Below are 13,578 nucleotides of genomic sequence, written 5' to 3' on the forward strand. Positions count from 1 at the left end.
TTTATTGTAACTAGACAGATTTATTTTAATGTAGATGGATAGATTTGAATTAAAGAATTTTTATATTCTTTTTTTTTGTTTTAATGTGGTTTTTCAAGGTTTTAATTAGATAGAGTTGTTAACATTAAATAGAATTTTTAACATTATATACATTTACATGAATATTCACATGTTATAAGCTTATAAGAATATAAAGTATTATATATTTTTAGATCTGTTTTGTGTAAAATATTCTTTAGATTTTTTCAATAGCTTACAATTAAATTATTGATACTTTAATGTTCTCAAAGAAGTTCAAAGAATAAACATTTAAACAATATAAGAAATTTGTAGACCGAAAAAGAAACCTGATATATTAAATATAAAAAATAATAACAAAACAAGTCGCTAAGAAATATCTATAAGTTACATGATTTTAAATTAAATTTCTTTTATGATAATCTTTCTACCACATTCTACGACATTTCTCTCTCACGTAGATTTATAAAATATTTAGAAACTTCTCGTGTGTATCTGCACCATATTATTTACACGTTAAATCTCTGAGAGTCACCTAAGTCAGCGGAATGCGACGCGGGATATGAACTTTTCTTGGCCGTATTTCAACACCGTTTCTACTTTACCGCCCTTCCGGTGGCGTTCGCGCGCGTGAAGCTAGAATGAGTAAAAAGGAAAAAAAAAAAGAAGATGCGGCCGAGGCGAGAGTATGGGTGATGCGAGAGCGTGTACCGTTTTATCGCGCGGTTTATCTCGCTCTCTTGCATCCCGACGCCGTTCTGAAGCCCAGCGTTGGCCGTCGAGACGCGGGCAGGGGTAAGAACGCTAATTGGGAAGCCTGGGGTCGTTTCTTCCACCCGTCTTGGAAAAAGCGCGCGACTACCCTCTGCCCTCTGCCTTCTGCCGTCTGCCGGTTTTTTACTGACGCCCCCGCTAAAACAGATTAAGGCTCCGAGTCCTTCGCGCGCTCACTTACGCGGCTCGCGTTAATTTGAATATATGCATGTTAATTCGAAGAGAATTTTGAGATACGCGATTAACACAGAGTCTAGCTTATATTTTGCTTAACGCGTTGCTCATGCTTCTCAAGTTATTTTTCAACTGTTCATTTTTGAAATATAGATAAATGGAGTCATATTTTTTCAGTTTTAAAGTACGTGTATCTCATATATGTTCTATTAGAATACACGCTTTGATATTAACGAATAAAAAATGAGTTGGTTAAGTATTAATATTTAATTAAATTCTTTAAGAAAATCGATTACAGATATTGTATAATTGTAAATTTATATACAATATATCAGATTCTTTGATAATTTCGTGGATATATGAATGATGCAAAATATCTCTTAGATTATTCTAAATTAAAAGAAACTAGCATATATAAACTATTAAATTGTTACATAGGGGGAGAAACTTCATTTTGTTTTAAAGTGAATAATTTGAGTTGTTACGTAAGCGATGATATTATAATAATTTATAATATGCATATTTTAAATCAGATTTACATACGTTTATCATATGATATTTCGTATATTAAATTTGATATATTATAAACTCGGTGAAATTATATAAAAGCTAATTTTCAAACTGCATATATTTTCAAAAACCTGCATGCAATAATCAAACGCATTAGTAAATTAAGAATTGAGTTTTTTCGTTAAACTAATTTGTAGAGATATGCTTGTTGTAGATATATATTTGTATTATAGATATATATTTCTTTTGACGACTGTACCTAGTCGAGATTTCGAAACAGGAAAAGTTCTGTCCATTAAAAGGGAACTTTCAGTCCTAGACACGAAGGGTTGGGAAAAAAAGGAGGATAGACTGCAACTAGGGGTTTAAAAAATTCATATAGGTAGTACCGGAAATTAAGATTGTTGCCTAGGGGCGTGGCATGGGCCTTAAGTTGCAGGCCCACAATTTGTTCAATGACATGATATACACACTTGGAAAATGGAGCATTTCTAACTTGCTTTTATCGCAACTATTTTATTTAATTTTTATTATCGCGAAGAGAATTAGAGACTTAGATTTAAATAATAACTATTTCGCTTATCATTAGTAATCACAATCTTCATAAATTTTGAACATTTTTGTCGAAGACAATATCGCAGTTTAGTTGCAGGGTGTTTTTATTAAATTTATAAGAAATTGTTCAATAAAAAACATGAAAAAATTTTCAAGAATTTTAAAATTTCTACGATTTAAAATGATGTTTATAAATAAGTGAATAATAAAAGCAATTGCTGATGAGAACAAAAATTGAGAACTATAAAATAAAAGGAAGCCATAAAGTCGTCTTTTTCTTTACTAGGTATGCATATGCGATTATTTTAAGATAATGAAAGTTTCTTTTAGTGCACATTCTCGTTGCGCTCATTAAAGTTTTCCACTGCAAGAGAAATAAAAGCTGGTAAGGAAATTAAGTTAAAAGTTTCTCCGCAGGTAAAAATTTTTCCTCTTGCATGACCATGTTCGAATAATATAGTTAAAGCACTAAAAGTATTTTTGTCGTATTACGTTGAAAAAGATGCCGTTGCTGGAAATTAAAACTTTTTCTTTCTTGATGAAATTCAGTAGTTTCTGTTGATAGATACTTCTTGCAAAGAGGATATTGTCCATTTATATATATTTATAATTTATATTTAAAACCCTCTTACGACTAATGATTTTGTTTTATAATGAATATTTGGAAATGATAAAATATATTCATATCGGTTTCTGAAATATTTCATATCTGCATTAATATCAATATCTTCATTTTTGCAGACAATTAATTTTCATTTATATATTTTCTGTAAAGCGTTTTGCTATTAAATATTCTTCAAAAAAGCAAAGTGAATTATACACTTTTGATTTTGATCTTATTCTTTTCGATGAAATTCTTGTTTTGATTCTTGAGTTATACTTTATGTATTGTGATGTATTATCTCACTATATTGATGAATGCTATTTAAAGGTATACGTTTATTCCGTTCTGTAGAGAGCTTATAGCAATTGAATCTTGTATATCCACTTTCCGCAATTTATTCGCGAAAGTATATTTTTGCGTCGCTCACATCTCATTGTCGCGAAAATATTTTCCCCTGAGTCATTTCTTCGGCGGTAAGGCCGCGGCGGTTGCGAGGTCGTTCTGGATAATTTTCGGGAGGGTCGCGACCGCCACAGAAAACACTTGAAGTGGCCTCCACTTTTGCGTAGGTTTATGCTTTCCGGTTCCTCCCGTCGCTATTATCCGGCCTCTTCTGTTCTCCAGTCGCGTTGTGCCTGAAACAATAAAACACATTCATGAATGAAACCCTTCCCTGGCCATCTCCGTACCCTTCTCCCGTCCTGTACAGCACGTCCCGACGCTAGACAACCCCTCCGCGCTCTCAGGAACGTGGACTACCACCCTCTTTTAACGCGCTTTATCATACTCCTTCCATTCATTCGCGGCTTCTAGTAATAAAGTCAAAGGTGGGACGCGGATGATGGAAGTCGGAGGTCGGGGTCGGAAGATCTTCCTACGTGACTTCACATATGCACGCACGCACGCATGCACGTACGCACGCAACGTGAAGAAAAGTTGCGTGATACCTTGTATTCATAAGGGGGTGAGCCCCCGATAAGTTATATTTAGAAAAGATACTCTTGAGCTTACAAATGACATGTCTACCCTCTTCATTATTTTCTCCGTAATTTTCTGTTTCATTCCATAGCTCCATTTTTCACTCTGATTATATTATTATTATGTTATATGTATGAGAACAGAATAATTTTAATAAAGAATTATTTTGTCCGGCAAAAAAGTTTAAAAATAAAAATTCAAATAGAGAAATTATATGAGATTTAATTGTTTAATTTTTTTAAAGAGTAGTAATAATAGTACATAATTATCTTCTTAATTACTTTCGTATATCTTTTTTTTAACATGCTTGATATTTTCAATTGCTTACCACGTCGCTTCTTTCAGAATTAGCTTAGTTTACTTGTAACTGTTTCTCTGAGAGCTAGCAATTGTTCGTGTTGCTTCAATGTGCATAAGATTCAAAATGTGTGCATCAAAGAAACAATGGTCGATTCGCTGGCAAGGAACGCGAGATATATGCGTTGGAAACGAGAAACGGAGCGCATCTTCATGCATTATAAATGATTCCTTCGTTTCTCATCGAAGAAACGAATAGATGCATTTAATCATTAAAGAGACGTTAAAGATGCAAAAAAAAAAAAGAGGAAGAGAAAGACAAAGATGAGAAACTCCGGAAGTCATGTAATATAGAGAGATATGTATATATATAGTATATATATATATATATATATATATATATATATATATATATATATATATATATATATATATATATATACATATATATATATGTATGTATGTATATATGTATATATATATGTATATATATATGTATGTATATATATATATATATATATATATATGTATATATGTATATAGTGAGAGATAGAAGGAATAGAGAGAGAAGACTTCTCTCATTCGTAGCACAAACCTAGAGATCGCAGTGGGCATCCATTGGCCAGAACTATGGGGTGGGTTGGCAGCGCTATGGGCTACTATCGGCTCCTTGGGGATGTTTCCACCCCTATTTCTACCAACTACCCCCTTACGGTATACACCGAATACACTGGTATAGTTATACAGACTCGTACGTGCCGAGCTGTTGGGTATTGATCGTCGTTGGCTCCAGAATACCACGTTCTACCTACTTCTCCTTCACCTGCAGTATCGCGTCCTTACACATCCTTACTCGTCCTTCCGCGGCTTGAGTCACATCCCGCACCGTCCCGTTCCACGAGTCGATTTTCTGTGCGGATGCCAATTGCCCGGAGCGAGGCCGGGTGGTACTCAATATCGATTAAACGCGTCGATTCGACGAGCAACTTGTTTCCGACTTCAAAGTGCCATGTCAATCGAAATAATACATTTTAAAAATGTAAAGAATTTTTTAAATTCTTCTATTTTTTAAAAATTATATTTATATATTTTATTCACAAGTTTAGAATCGATTTTTCTTTAGTGAATATTTGACTGAAAATTATTTTTAGAATAATAGTGCACAATTTTTAATACATACTTAATTAATATTTAATATTATATATTATATATATTATTTAATATTTTATAATAAATATTCTGAGTAATTAAATTCCAAATTACGATATTATCAATATGAAAAAAAGACATACGAAACGATGAAATAAATTATGTGCAAAGAATTTTAGTGTGATAATTGAGATTAACATGTTAGGAAAAAGACAGCAATAGTATAGATATGCGGCAGAGAGTGATTTCTGGAATTTCATAGTCATTTTGTGGTAGATATCTGTAAAGTCAATCGGAAACAGAAGTCGGGAGAAACGAGAGAGGAAGAGAGAAAGTGTGACGTAACAAAGAAAGGGCGCGAAAATTTGCCGTATAATCGAAGATTCTTATCTTTATTGGCGGAATTCCGCGTATCTTTGGGAGCGAAAGGGCCAATGGAAATGAGGACATTCCATTCTCTGACAGGATCGGGTTTCTCCGATTAAGGACCCGTCTAATCCTTCCAATCTGACTTCGTGTCCTGCAGCCACCACTATTTCTCTCCGTTTCTCTCTTCCCTTACATGCGTAAACGAGATGCTTACACTCACAAATAAATGCAAATATGTGCTTGACGTGGGTTAGCTGAGAAACTATTCGCAACGGTTCTTCGGTGTAAAACCAACCATTATCAAAGTTCCCATAATTAAATCAGACACTTAAAATGTAATCAATTTGAAAATTTTAAAATAGTGAGTCAATTTGAAAATTTTTGAATAAAATTTTTAGAAAATATAATAATTTACGATAGTAAATATGAAAATATATATAAAAAGCTTGAGAGACTTAATTTTATTACTACACTATAGTAGCACACATTAATTTTTATTAATTAATTGAGCAGAAATTTTTATATCTTCTTGTGCTGCATTACATTACATTACCAAGAAATAGAAAATATTAGTAATTATTATTTGTAATTATTACTTGAAAGATAGACTAGTAGTTTGGGTAATATGTGTTTACATGTATTAATATATTTTTATAAGAATGTAATACATGTGAGAAATCTGTGTTATTTCATATTCACGTGAATTAAGCATGTTTTTTTTTTTACATTCGTGGAAAACACCATGGCGCATTGTATTTAAGTGATCGATTATAAGAGATAATTTGTTTGATATTTTATTTCTATTAATTTTTTATTGTTTCTATTAATTTGAAATAATTTTTTACAATTTTATTGTCTCTATTAATTTGAAATAATTTTTTAAACTCAAGATTTAAATTGAATTTTTATAATATATGAATATTTAACAAGTCGTAGATTTGTAAATCATTTAACGAACAATTGATTTAAATCTGTCTGATATAAATTATATATAAAAATAATTTATATAATGTAAGAACTATATATGATGTCGCAAATACACATGTATACAATAGAAAACCTAATTAAGATATTTCTTCTGACTTGCGGTGATAAGAAATTTTGCGAGCTATCTTGGCGTCTTTCCTTCTGCTGGAAGGGGTAAGTCAGAATGGTGGATGAAGAGGGTGGGGCGAATGGTGTGGGGAGCCACATTTTCCAGAGAGGGTAAGACGAGGGTTACGTGGTGGTAGTGATGGTGGTGGTGGCAGTCTAACGTTTCCAGGGGGAATACGAGGGGGATTCGAAAGGAAAGGCGGGGTAACAAGATGGCCGCAGCTACTGACGAAGTAGGGGAAGTAAGACATTTATCCGTAAACAAGAGGCTGCTTCCCTATGCGGTATGTTCTCTGGTACCGAGAAAGTAACATTTGTAAGTTCCTTTAAATCAGTATTCTTCGCGTTTTATGACTATGATGGCGATATTTCAACACGGCAGCTTTAAGCAACTTCGTAGTAATAGGATTTTCTTCGAGGACGCGCATAATTAGTCGGATTGTAGGTCCTACTTAATATAATACATAGGAAATCGTGGTATAATTGTTTATAAGCTTCTATTTTGAAGCGTCCTGTAAGAGATACTGTCGGCGCATATCAGAGATGTGAGTAACCTTGTGGTTAGCTTCTACATACACGTGTGGACGAATTAACTCTCGGCTCTAATCTATTAATTAATCTTATTATATTAATATTTCTGTCGGTCCGAAATTCTCGTCTTCGCATCGTATAATTTGTTAACTCACGATATTACGCTACACGCGCATTTAAAAATTTACAAGATTTATTTAGAAATAATTTTCTTATCGAGTGATTGTGTCAGTAGTTCTTTGTGGAAAATAACAAATTTATAAAAAATATATAAAGTTTTTTTAAGTAAAATATATTGCATCTTCCAATAAATGCTTATTGCATTTTGTGTCAAAATTGTTAGGTGCCTTAGATTACCAATGATTTTGATGACGCATGTATTATGCTAGAATAGAAGCGTAAAGTATGAAAAAGAGAATCGATCATTGATTACTATCGTCACAAAACCTCGCGAGTCTCGAGGAACCAATGCGTACCCGTTACACCGATTATCGCCAGTACATTATCTACGTCAGCTTATACTAAATTTTGGTTAATAACTACCGGCACGGTAATCCTTTATTATGGAGCGGCAGAATCGCATTAGCATAAAAACGTAATTATACCGGCGCGTCAGAGCGCGCTATTCGTAATATTCCGTAATACGGCGGCGTAGCCGAACGCCTCTCGATAATTTCATCTCAGTCATGCGTGCAAAAGTTTCCATCAGTTCAGACATAGCTCTACGTTTAAATATTGTTGACAGAACAGGCACGGAGATAGATAATCTAGTCGATAGATAAATATATGTATTCTTTTCTGTCATAGTTTCTATCGCGTTATAAATGCGTGAAAAAAGCAAGTATTTTACAAGTCTAGTCTAATTGTGACTTTATTATATGTTTTTATGGTTGTTTTCTACATAGTTTTCTGTTATTTCTTATTATTTATATTCATATATATTGTCTTTAACATTCTTTACGATTTTAAGATGGAAGTAAGTCGGTTCCCTGTTTCTATACGCGAATGTACTTGTCTACGTGCTCTCGGACAAGCGTGACGCTGCGGTGAGAAAGCACGTGACCTTCTTTTTCTTGCCAGCCTGCGATCGCGAGGAGGCACGGAAAGCTAGCGGTATGATCGATCCACCGGTAAACGCGCCAGTCGGTACTCGGGTGGAAAATAGCGTTCGGTGGATGTTGACTACGTCGGCTCTACCCTTCGACAACTTGAACGAGAATGTGCCCGGTTGGATGTACATAGCTTTACAGGAAGTCACTCTGTACCTTCGTTGAATGACCAGTCACACACGTGGTCGCTGCGACGTGTCTGTGCGTGTGTGTGTGTGTCTGTTTTCTCCGTGTCCGCGATGTATGCGTGTAATGTTCCGCGTATTGGCGCAACGGAGCGCGCGTTTTTGTGTGCGTGCATGTACACGCGTGTTGGTGGACGGATACGTACGTAGTGGCGCGGGGTAGACGGGAAGGTGGTGGTAGCTGCCCGGACAGAGAAATGAGAATAGTGTCGGTCTACGAGCTGAGTGGAGTTGGTGAGCAAATTGCTCAAAGTAATTAATCGCTTTTGCCGGGTTGGCTTGCCACGCTGCCGGCTGAAGCTCATCCGAGGGGTGGCACCAGGTACCCCAGGAAAAGCTATCGAGGGACTCGCTTAAAATGGCCGACTTAGCGTCTAGCTTGGACGAAATGCCCGGGTGACAATAACTGAAGCCCGTGTGTGTACACATCGGGATCGGTCGGCTTTCAAAGCAAGGAGGAAGCCGCGTTTCATGGCAGCTTTAGTGCAGAAAGTAGAATGTGTCTTATAAAATAAAGTACTATACACAAGAAAAGTCTAACGATCTTTACGATCAACCAAGTTCACTTTATTTAATTCTTAAAACTATCAGGTTTTACTGCATATTTTACGACTATAAGAAATGAAGAATGTAATAATGATATCATTAATTTATTTTTTTTTTATTTATTTACAAACATCAATATGAGATCAATAGATATTTCTTTATGATATTACTTTTATAACTATTAAAACTTTTTATTATTGATACGCTTACATATTTATAATGTTGCATTTGCAATGTTAACTGGGTATTTTAATGTTTAGAAAGTATTATACATACGTGGTAAAGTATGGTAATATCACGAATGAGTGTGTGTTAGAAATTTTGTACATCGGTTTAGGATCGGACATGTAAAGTTTGAAGTACTCGTTATCCTCTTTCGTACGTTCGCCACAACTTTTCGAAACATCGTTGGTCGGTTTGAACCTACATATCATTTTATTCCATTCGTATAGTATAAACTCATTCTGAATAAGTTTTGTTATGTTGCATATATTACACTCGCTCTTGTATCTTTAAAATGTACGTATTTATCTCTAGAAAATATTACAATAAATTTTGATGATTTACATAAGAGTATTTACATTAAAGCAGAAAAAAATGATTTTGTAAATTATGAACGAATAAATAATTTACGGACTTATAGCAAACGTGCGATATATTCGATCAGAACAATCGTTATATTTGCTACATCTATTATATGTATATCTGAGAACTTATTTCTTGCATATAAATTCTAAAGCGTCATGTGAATAAAACTCATAATTTTTCGCGATAAATGTTACTTCTTACAATAACGTAACTAATTTCTTATTGACAATATTTCGCTTTTTCCATGCTTGTAAAATGGCAATTATAAAGTGCACAATTAAAAAAAAAAATAACGATGTATAAAAAGTAGAGATATAAAAATATATGTGAAGAGAATTAATTATCCCGGTTTAATTTAATAAATTTAATATTATTAGTATACCTCTCCCTCTCTCTCTCTCTCTCTCTCTCTCTCTCTGTCAGAGACATCTCTTATAATCCTAACATATAATCTTAATATTGAGCACTATCTGTTTAATTTCGTCTACTTTCAATCACGTTCAAAAGAATTGTTAGCTAGGGTGATACATATGTACAAGTATCATGATTAGAAGAGTAAAGACAGATAACAAAACTATTAAATAGCGCTAATAACAATAGTATAATAATAATAATGGAATACTAAAATAATGATAATAATAGACAAAGTCTTAAAAGTAGGTGAAACGTCATTCTGGTTGAATTTTGTAGAGGATGAGAAGGAAGCAATTTGTAAAATTAGTTTTCGTCCCTGGTGATGTTTGATAGGTCGTGGCGCATCTTCGTCTGGAGACGCCGCGTCTCGTGAGATGCTACCGCAGGCATCGTATGTATATCGCGGTGGTTTCGCGGAAGCTGCATCAGGATAGGCGCATGCGCGCTGATCGTTGTTCCCCCCCGGTCACCAGAGGGTGGCTAGACGAAAGGTATGAAAGAGCGAGGAGTGGAAATGCGGGAATGACTAAGATAGACTACGAGGAGAGCGCGAGTGGAGAACGAAGAGGTTGATCTCAACAGCGTGAAGTAGCATGGTGTGAGCGAGAACGTGGCGAGGACAATCGGACGAGATAGGGGTAGGGGAGGGTTGGGGGAAAGCGAAGGACGAAGACGAAGACTTGGCGTAATGAGAACCTAAAGTAAACGAAGCGACGCACACAAGGAATGTAATCGGGCAGGGGATAAATATCTTAGACAATATAAATTTAAAACTGTCTAAAATAGCAAAAACACAAAGAACTAAATAAATGATAGTATTATATAATAATAATAAAATTAGTAGAATATATAAAGAGAATACGTAACTAGAAATTGTATTAAAAAAAAAGACGATAATTTCGAGAAATGTAAAAATAAGAATAGTTTAATAATTAAAAATGAAAAGAGCTCTTTAAGATAATAAAAGATGTGTAAAAGAAAATGAATAATAGGATTGAAAGAATGTAAGTAGAGGATGATAAGATAGACGACATGTATGAGAAATGTGCAGATGAAAGGATTAAAGACATATCTCTCTGGCATAACGAAGTAAGAATGAGTTGGACGAGTTAGTCGTTTTCAGCGCGCTTGGGGTGAATTGAATAAGAAGAAGAGATAAAGAAGAGTATGAAGAATCGACGGACGACTTTCTACTTCGGGAAAGCAACTGGGGCTGACTACCACCATCTAGTAGTGCCTAGAAAAGGGGGTGGGTGCTTTCATCCGCGGAACTGGGCGCGACTAACCTCTATCGATCGTAAGAAGACTTCCACACCTACGGACCTCACACTTCCTCGCGCTGCGCGTCCTATACTGGGTGGATCGCGTATAAATAAATAAACCGGTCGAGGCACCTGAGCGGCTGCCCATCCACGTGATTGCACGCAGCGTTCCATTACTCATGCTACTTCATAGCTTCCCGGTTGATTTCGCACCTCGCAAGTTCTCGCCGTCTGATAGGTTACTCAACTTTCACGCTTATAATGAAAACTGAACGTATATTTAGATCAGTATTAACGCTAAGAATTAAATTACGCGATATTATAATTTATAAAGTATAATGAGCTATATAAAATGAAAGACACATGACTATAAAAAACTAATACCTATAAATTACCCACAAACCTTTAAATTAAAAGATTAAATTAAGGTAAAGTAGAAATGAAAAATAAACTTTGCACACGCTTTAGTTTGCATGATTTATGTCTAAATATTTCATAAATAATAATAATAATAATTTTATATACATAAATTTTCAAAATTATATATGTGCGTATATATGTATATATATGTATGTTTTTTTTAATAAACAAAATCTACATTTTCTAATTTAAAAATAATCATTGCCTTAACAATTTAGTACGACACATTACGGTATTTTTTCAGAATAGATATTCGAAATTAAATAAAAATATCGACAAAAGTGTGACATCAATCAAAGCATTTGTTCTTAAAAATATATTTTTTAAAGTAATGTCGCTAATTTTAGATAAAACATCAATAAGTAAAGTAATAGGAGAAGAAATAGATATAGGATATTTTTATATATAACATAACGACTAACTTGAGCTTTAAGTAGATATGGAACATACTTATACGTATGTAACGTAATGATTAACTAACTTGATAATATAAACGCGTTTATAAGTAATGTGACTAGTTTTAGATAAAACACTAAATAAAAAAATAGGAAAAACATTATTGCACGTATGAGAAAATATAACGACTATAATCACTTTTGCGTCGTCGAACGCATACAATAACATGATACATACCTACGTACAAATTTGTCCATATGAGTGTCGGAATTGTATAAATGTTTTGATCGTTAAATGAAAAAATTAATCGGGATCGAGCTCTTTAGACAGTCAAAGCTAATAATAAGAAAGAACGCGATTATTTATAATATATTTAAAAATAGTCAGAAAATCATTGACATTTATATTGTAAAACAATATGTAAAATTGCGTGAATAATAAGTATATTATATATTTACATTATTTATTGTACGGTTTGATACTTATAATTTATATAATTCTATAATATATTTTTTACAGTGTATTAGAGAATTAATTAAGTCAAACAATGAATTCTTTATGTAAATGATTTAACTGAAACTGAATTTATGTTTAAATACCTATATTATATCTAGCACAAAAATTGAGAAATGAAGCAATGATATACGTAAGAATAAAATAAATAATAAAATTCTAATACAATTAAAATTGTTGTTATCAAATTTTTATATGATATTTTATATTAATATATGTTATAATTATTTTATACTAATATTTTATTTTGATCTTTTAATTTATATAAAATTATTGCATTTGAAATACTCTTTATTATTTGCATTAATTCTAATCTGCTAAAGTTATTTAATTGCAAAATAAGACGTTACTGTGAAAAGATAGCAAAATTAATCTTATAAGTAACGTTGCTAGCTGCATCTCTTATCATGGCGCAACACACGAATTTTCCTCTCTAAGAGACTATATGACGTCAGTCATAGTATATATGTTTTTAATTTGATAATTTTGCTAATTTTGTAATATATATAAACTTGTAATAGAATTCTGAATAATTTAATATCAATATTTGCACGGCAGCTTACGTCAATATTATACAATAAATAAAAACATATGAATATGCAGTCTACATAGAAAAAATACAAGTGAAATTTCTCAACAGTAATGCCTTTAGGATAGAATCTATTCAGAATAAAATAAAATGTATATACATTTATTAAAAATTTAAAAAATATATATAAAATATATATATATATATATATATATATATATATATATATATATATATTTTGTTTTTTAATGATATATAAGCTTACATTTAATCTCGTGTGATCTTTTTACAGTTTAAAAAAGATACTGATTTGTATAGGAGCCATAATTGTATCAGAGAGTCGGTCGAATATGTAGAACCAAGAAAAATTTCTAGTAACCAAATAACAAAGAATAAACTTGATCTGGATTCCCGCAGACCTATGATTTCGGTTATTATAGTTTTATATACTATATATATATATATATATATATATATATATATAGTTTTGAAAATTTATATATATAAAATTGTTATTATTATTTGTGAAATACATACACACAAGTCATGATGAGTGATTCTA

At 32.8% G+C, this 13,578-nt stretch overlaps 1 long non-coding RNA gene across 1 annotated transcript in view; it reads right to left on the bottom strand.

The window, feature by feature from the left end:
* Positions 1-309: 309 nt before the first annotated feature.
* Positions 310-13,578, bottom strand: part of LOC140665400 (uncharacterized) — a 197,864-nt gene continuing 184,595 nt past the window's right edge. Inside the window, exon 4 of the long non-coding RNA XR_012046601.1 lies at positions 310-3,270. This is a non-coding gene — a long non-coding RNA (uncharacterized lncRNA). The remainder of the gene's footprint in view (positions 3,271-13,578) is intronic.

The sequence above is a fragment of the Anoplolepis gracilipes genome, chromosome 4, assembly GCF_047496725.1.
Source record: "Anoplolepis gracilipes chromosome 4, ASM4749672v1, whole genome shotgun sequence".
NCBI classification, from domain to species: domain Eukaryota; kingdom Metazoa; phylum Arthropoda; class Insecta; order Hymenoptera; family Formicidae; genus Anoplolepis; species Anoplolepis gracilipes.